General features: G+C 38.4%; 1 long non-coding RNA gene across 1 annotated transcript; it reads right to left on the bottom strand.

The window, feature by feature from the left end:
• Positions 1-668: 668 nt before the first annotated feature.
• On the bottom strand, positions 669-5,693 carry LOC109215168. The gene is made up of 2 exons (XR_002066316.1): positions 1,308-5,693; positions 669-1,071 (listed from the first exon to the last, which is right to left on the bottom strand). It is a non-coding gene; the product is annotated as an uncharacterized LOC109215168 (long non-coding RNA).
• Positions 5,694-7,655: the final 1,962 nt, after the last annotated feature.

Below are 7,655 nucleotides of genomic sequence, written 5' to 3'. Positions count from 1 at the left end.
GTTGTACAACCCCCGCAGGTTATTGATGTTCGGCCTTTACATGTTGGCAAGTAAGACACCGAGCCAAACTACCCATAGACGCTCAATGTATCAGCCACCCCGTTAGCCTTTTTGTTGGAAGATATACCGGAGGCCCTTGTGATCGGTATAGATCTCGCATTTGTCTCCAAATAAATAATGCCGCCAAAGTTTGAGTGCAAATACAACTGCCACCAACTCTAAGTCATCTGCCGGATAATTTCTTACCTTTAGCAACTTTCTCTTGTTGAACCTTCACAAAATAATCAATAAAGTTAGGTTCTTCTTGCTCAAAATGGTCCCTCAAAACACCAAAAGAAACATTCTTGCCTTTTCTCATAGAAGCATTAGCAAATTCCAAAATGTTCTTTCAAAAGTAGGAATAAGAGAAGTAAAGCAATTAATATTAGTGCTAGCATCAAAAACTTTACTTTCCTTTTCACACTCAACTAAATCATCACATAAATATTCATAAGAGTCATCAAGATCAAATACAAGAGAAGTCAACTCATTGGAATACAAATGAAAGTTTTCTTCTTTTATATTTATGTCATTATAAGTAAATTGTTCACTCTCCAACAAGGCATCTCCACACTCACATTTGCTCATTTCACCATAAAAATTGACTTTTTTTGCCAAAAGAATGAAAATAGAATCAAAAGAATCATCAACACAAGGTGGGGTATCATAAGATTCAACATCACACACATCACTAGCTAAGGAGTAATTTATCAAAGAACTGGAATCATCCAGTAATGCAAAAGAATTCCTAGCTAGTTGCAAGCCATAACTATTATTCTCACTGCAAGATAAAGAGGCATCAAACTCATCAATGTCATAGTTGTCTTTCAAACTCAAAGTGTCACCACAATCAACCAAACTAGCAAGAGTAGAAGGATAAGCTATTTTACCTTGAAGCTCATCTAAAGTATTCTCTTTACCTTGCACTTTCTCATTGAATTCTCATAAGTCCTCTTGAAAAGGTAGTTCGATCTTCTTCCAAGCTCTTCAAAGTGCATTGAACTTCAATTGATGGTTCGTCTTCAAAAGTCCCTACACAAGTTACAAAACAATTAGAGAAAGAAGAACGGTGAGTAACATTAGAATAAGAAAAACCACACTCTCTCGTTGTTTTCCCTCTTTCTTTTCTCTCATTTTCTTTTTAAACTTTTCACTCTTTTCTTGTGACAACTCACTCACTTCACTCCACACATTCTCTCCTTTTTCCACTCTAGAGTTGCCACTTTTCTCTCCCTCACTTCTCTCTATCTTTTGTCTCTCATCCTTACTTTTTTTTTTGAATTTTTCAAGGATGTACTCAAACTCATTTGGCCTCTTCCCCTTTGGTTCACTTCATCGCTCCTATATTCGTAATTGAAAACTTGTTGGATGTTGTCCAACTCATTCAAGGTGTCCTCTTGATAATATTGAAAAAGTGGATTGTTCATCAACCGAGGCTCTTGAAGTGGTATGAGTGGTGGGGGAGGGAGATTGTCCCTCCATAGTGGAACTTGAGGTCTAAATGGTGGTTGGTGTGCTTGTGGGTAGTACACTAGGGGTGGTGGAAAACAACTTGGTAGAGTTGTGGTTGTGGCACCAGTAGGGCTGGGGTTTGATAAGGTTGTAGTTGAGGTACATGTAGTGGTTGATGTGTGATTGGAGGTTGGTAGTGGGCAGGTGGTCGGTAATTTGGTGGAGGAAAATAATGTCCTTTTGGTTAGGTTGGTTGTGTTGCAAAATTTTCCTTTGAAGCATTTGTCGCACTTGTGAAGAAGGGGGTGTAGTAGAGAAATTAGTAAGCATCATACTACTCTCTCTTCCTTGATGCCTCAAGTGAGATTCAGCTATCAAGGAATTCAACCTTGCATCCGTTTGGTGTTACCATATGGTAATATTGGTAACCTTCTCACTTATGTCATAAAGCATAGAAACAACTTCATGCATCGGAGTCTCACTCCTTGGTTCACAATTAAGACTAGAAGTTTGTCCGTACTCCATGATACCTACAAAACGAGAAAATAGGTTAGTAGTAAAAGTCCTCACCAACTCACTTGATGTCGCTCAACCCTCGTGTATCACACATTGCACCAATTGGCTTTTGCGCGATCAAAGTCTTATTCACTCTTGCCTTTTTCAGCTCAAGTAGTCAATGTCAAAATCGCATGCAAACCTAAGTCCCAAGGTTTCACAACAAGTTACAACCGTCTTCGGGGTGGCGTGAAAGTTGTGTATTCACAAGGACGGACTATTAAAAAGCAAACGGACTTGAGCCAAACAGTTCACAACGAAAATAAAGAGAAAAGCACGAAAGAAATGGCACGAAATAGACAAAGCACACAAAGAAACTAGAAATAAACTCAATATGAACTAATATCAAGTTAATCTAGCTTAGAGTTGAGTTTAATACAAAGTGGAAAAGAAAAGAAAAGGAACACAAAACTAGACACTTTTCAAAATTTTGGTCATATTCGCAAAATTGGCTATTTTTTTTGTAAAACTGGTCAGATTTGCAAAGAATGGCCAAATCTATAACTCTGGACAAATTCACAAATGCTGGCAAAACTGCAGGCTGTTGGGGTTCTTCTGAGCAGTGTTCTTCACCATTCGGTAAAAGATTCAACCTTGCGATCCAAGCCTCAATTGTTAGTGCGGTACTTTCAGTTCATGCTCGCAAACTAATTCAATCCAACTTAGTTTCCAGTCTTCACAAACTATTGTAGCCTCAGCTATGCAAACACTGATAGGTCCTCAATGCACTCGGGTTCCAGTCCAGGCAAAGAAGTTCAGCAATTTCAGACAAAGAAGCGGAAACTGTGCAGACAATCAGCTTTGAACTTTGCAGAATCCCTTCCAGATTATTCTCAACTCCCTGATGTTTCTCAGCCAACTGCTTCAACAATTTGACTAAGTGAAGTCCCCAAATCAGCTCAAACAATGCAAAAGAAGGTGCAGCAGTCCTATTTTGCAGTTTCAGCAGCTCTGAAGTGCAGACAAGTTGCAGAAGTTTTCAGCTCAACTGTGCAACTTATGAGGTTCAACAGTCCAAAATTCTGCAGATTTTTAGCAAATAACAGAGGAGCAAACAGCGCAGAAATTTTGTGGCTCGGTTTTGCAGAACACTTAAAAATGCTACTCAAAATTTATCAAAAGGCAAGCTAAAACACTGCAGAATTATTGCAGAAACTGGACAGCACGCTATAGCTAAATAATCTGAAATTAGGACTCTTCTAACAGCAACTAACAAGAAGAAATCTTCAGTTCTCAATTCAAGTAATCAATCTCAAATCGTAACACAAAGATGGATTTTCAAACTTGCAGCAACTACGACAGACTTCAGCTCAATCACATTCAATAAGAATCTCAATTGGTAGTCACTACTTCATTAATAGGAAGAAGACGATTATCAGTTCACAATTCGATAGCAACCTTGATTTGCGCCCACGAATTCACTCAAAGAACTATGAACTGCAAATTCAGCTCACAAGCAGAAGCAAGGAAAATTGTAGCTCAACACTCAGAAAATGCAAGCTTAGAGAATCAAAAACTCAGTCGTAATTACCAGCAACAAGAGCAATAAACTCGATCACACAGTCTCAATTCGGGTCTCAGAAGTTCAGAAACCAAATGAAGCTTCACTAGCAAACACAGTTCTTATCAGCAGAAACTATGATAGATTTACTAGAAGGATCAGAATTGAATCCCACAATCAACTCAAACACTCTAAATATCGACCTCAATAAACAATTATCAGAAGAATGTAAAGACAGAGTTTCAGTTCAATCTCAAGGAATTAATCTCAGTCCTTTCAAATGAATTCTCCATTCAGTTTGACTAAGGATCGCACACACAGATTCGAACAAACTCAAGACTGAGCCAACGCGCAACAATAATAAAATTCCAGAATTATAGAGATGAAATTTTCAGTTTCACTTCAGATAATTCAACTCAAATTCCCAGAAATTAGAGATGAAGCTCAGTTCTAATCACAAAGAATCAAACCTGATTCGTCGCGACGATTTGTCAGCTGCTCGAGTTGAGTCGAATCAGTCCGCGAAGTTCTTCAATTGAAACTAGTGTTCTTCTACTTCGACCTTCAATATCAGTTGGCTCAAATGTTCATCAAATGGACTCACACTTTGAATTCGATTTCCAAAAGCATAAGAATCACTCCCAGAAATCGATTTGAAGATATCACCCGCAAATTCAAAGAATTCAGTTCTTTTTCTCCACAAAATCAGCTCCAAATTTTCCAATCAAATCACTTTCAAATCGGCTCAAAACCATCTCAAGTCTCAGTACAAGCTTCACAACAGCACTATAATCAAACCCCAGTACCTAATTTGTAAGGACAGCCACCAAAACTGAATGCCCAGTCGGTCTTCTTCCTAAAAAAAACTCGTTCGACAATTTTCGAACTCAAAACCCTAGAAAATCAGTTCAAATCGAGCTCAATCTTCAGATTTCACTTCGTTTCAGTGTTTCCAACTAAAAATCTCGAACACCCAATTGATTTTGAACCTCCAATTTTTTTTCATAATCAAAACCAACCCTAGATTCTTCTTTTTTCGGTTCAGCTGATTGTAAATTCTGGGTTCAAATCTTCGAATCCGAGCTCAAATCAGTAATTCAATCTCATAAAATGAAGAAATCACAAATTTCAGAACCAGAATCGACAACGAGAACAAGGAAATCAAAGTTTCTAAATGAAAAAGTGATGAACGAGGCATACGATTTTGTGTTTTAGTCACAAACCAATCGGATGAACAGCAAACATTCCTTTTTTGGTAAGTTTTCTTATTATTACAGTATTATTTTTTTTTTGATTTTCAGATTTGTTAATAAACAAAACAAAGACCAAGGATTGACAGAACAATTCAAAACCTCGGCTCTAATAAGTGATGAACGAGGCATACGATTTCTATTTTAGTCACAAGCCAATCGGATGAACAGTAAACATTCCTTTTTTGGTAATTTTTCTTCTTCTTATTATTATTATTATTGATTTTCAGATTTGTTGATAATCAAAACAAAGACCAAGGATTGATAGAACAATCCAAAACCTCGGCTCTGATACCAAGATGATACGGAATCGTATCGAAAACACGGATATAGCAAAACACGCGGAATTAAAAATAAGAGCTACACCTACAATTGATTGGAAGAACAAGAACCAATTAGAATGAGAAACCTATTACCTCTATGAACTCAATCAATTGTAACTCTAAGCTATGAACATAAAAGCTAGACCCACAATTGATTGGAAGAACAAGAACCAATTAGGATATGAAGCCTAATTACATCTATGAACTCAATCAATTATAACACTAAGCTACGAAACCCTCAAGAGATTGGCAACTCTTGAAAGTCCGGATAAAGTAATTAAGCAATTAAGTATTCACTACTAATTTCTCACCAACTAAGATTAATTTAACACTATTGAAAGCAATAAAGAAATTAAAGACATAAACATAAATGCATTAATTAAAAGATAAGGATAAATTGTGAGACTTGCATGTCTTCAAGTTTATCATTATCAAGTCTACCTAAAATAAAAGCCTTAAGGGCTATTTATACTAGAGTAGGTATTTGGCTACAAATGACCCAAATACCCCTAAGTTAATTCTAAGGAATGTCACGACCCCAGTTCGCCCTCCGTGAACGTCGTGATGGCACCTAGTCACTACGACTAGGTAAGCCTAACAATGCGGAAATAACATAAATTACGGAAACAAGTAATTAAACTAAACAAACTAGAAGGGTAACTGGATATAAATGCCGCTCGGCATATACAACCCAATAATGCGGAAGTCTACAATATCATCCCAAAACCCGGAAACTCACAAGGAACACAAGCTAACAGAAAGTAATACACGGCTCTAACTCTAGAATGTCTAAAGCAAAAGTACGAAAGGAAAAGCTAACTGCTAAAGCTAGAATAAGATAGAGACTCCTGGTCTGCGGACGCGGCAGATGTACCTCGAAGTCTCTGCTAGATCTCTCCGCCTCGAGAGTGATACGCCTGGGATGAAGTACCTGGATCTACACATGAAAAACATGCGCAGAAGGGGCATGAGTATACCACAGCGGTACTCAGTAAGTGTCAAGCCTAACCTCGGTTGGGTAGTGACGAGGAAGGTCAGGGCCCTACTGAGGTTAATCATAATAATATATCTTTTTGCAACAGTATAAAATAAGCAGTAATAATGAGTACGGCAATGGAATAAGACAGGCTAAACAAAGCAATAACAATTACACAAGGAACGGAGTAAACACGGAATATGTACAGCTCAATACCAATGGTAACAATGAGGATCTCCCAGAATACCGTCCTGTAGTCCTTTTCTCAACTGTCCAGTGGATCTCCCGGAATACCGTCCTGTAGTCCATCATATGTATATATCCGAAGGATCTCCTGGGACACCGTCCCGTAATCCAACTATCAATCTGCAGGGGAATCTATCGGGAATCTAACCCGCAGTCCCAAAGTAAATATGCAGGGGGATCTATCGGGAATCGAACCCGCAGTCCCAAAGTAAATAGGCAGGGGAATCTAACTCGCAGTCCCAAAGTAAATATGCAGGGGGATCGATCGGGAATCGAACCTGCAGTCCTAAAGTAAATAGGCAGGGGGATTTATCGGGAATCTAACCCGCAATCCCAAAGTAAACAAACAAAGGGGGGGGGAGCTACTGGAATCCCACATCCGTAGTCCCAATGTAAATACGCAGCCACAACAAGAAGATATTCAGAACTCGAGAACAAAAATACAAGGCAACAAGTAGTTCTAGCCTAACATGCTTCACGTAGTACAATCAAGGCAACTTAAGCAAATAGGCAATTTAGGTCAGCTAAGCATGTTTTTCTAAAGTAACACAGGCTATAATTGCAAGTAGAATAAAGAAAGTGAGAAAGAAACTCAGTCTAAATATTTAAAGTAAGACCGAATTTTTCAACAATTAGCTCAAGTACGCGCTCGTCACCTCACGTACAAGGCATTCAATTAGCAAATATCATATCCTAAGGGGAAAGGTCCCCCACACAAGGTTAGACAAGCCACTTACCTCGAACCGGCTCCAAAATCAACTCGAAACCACACTTTTGCCACGAGTATCCGACTCCAAATGGCCCAAATCTATTCAATTCAATTACGTATCGTAAATAACATCTCAAGCGACTGATTCTACGATTTAATTCAAAGCTAAGATGCGAAATTAGGTAAAATGACCAAAACGCCCCTCAGGCCAACGTCTCGGAGTCGGATAAATTTTATATTTTCAGAACCCTCGTACTCTCACGAGTCTAACCATATAAAAATCTCCCAAATCGGAGGTCAAACACCCACTCAAAACTGAATAGTTTGGTCTATGAAGTGTTTCCCATTTTTCATTCAAAAATCCGAAATTAAAGATGAATTCGTGATTAGATTAGTGGGTTTTAAGCATAAGAGAGTAGAGAATCGTTACCCAGTAGTTGCTCTCGAAAAACCTTCAAATTTCCCCCAAATCCGAGCTCCCAAGCTTGTATTTTGATAAAAATGGCTAACCCTCGTTTTGAAATATTTATAACTGCCCAGGTGTTTAATGAATCGCGATCGCGAAAGTGGGGCCGCGATCGCGTAGAGTAAAATAAAGGCTCCA

Source organism: Nicotiana attenuata, unplaced genomic scaffold (assembly GCF_001879085.1).
Source record: "Nicotiana attenuata strain UT unplaced genomic scaffold, NIATTr2, whole genome shotgun sequence".
Taxonomy (NCBI): Eukaryota; Viridiplantae; Streptophyta; class Magnoliopsida; order Solanales; family Solanaceae; genus Nicotiana; species Nicotiana attenuata.
Note: the sequence above shows the minus strand (reverse complement) of the source record. Positions and strands in the feature narration are given on the sequence as shown.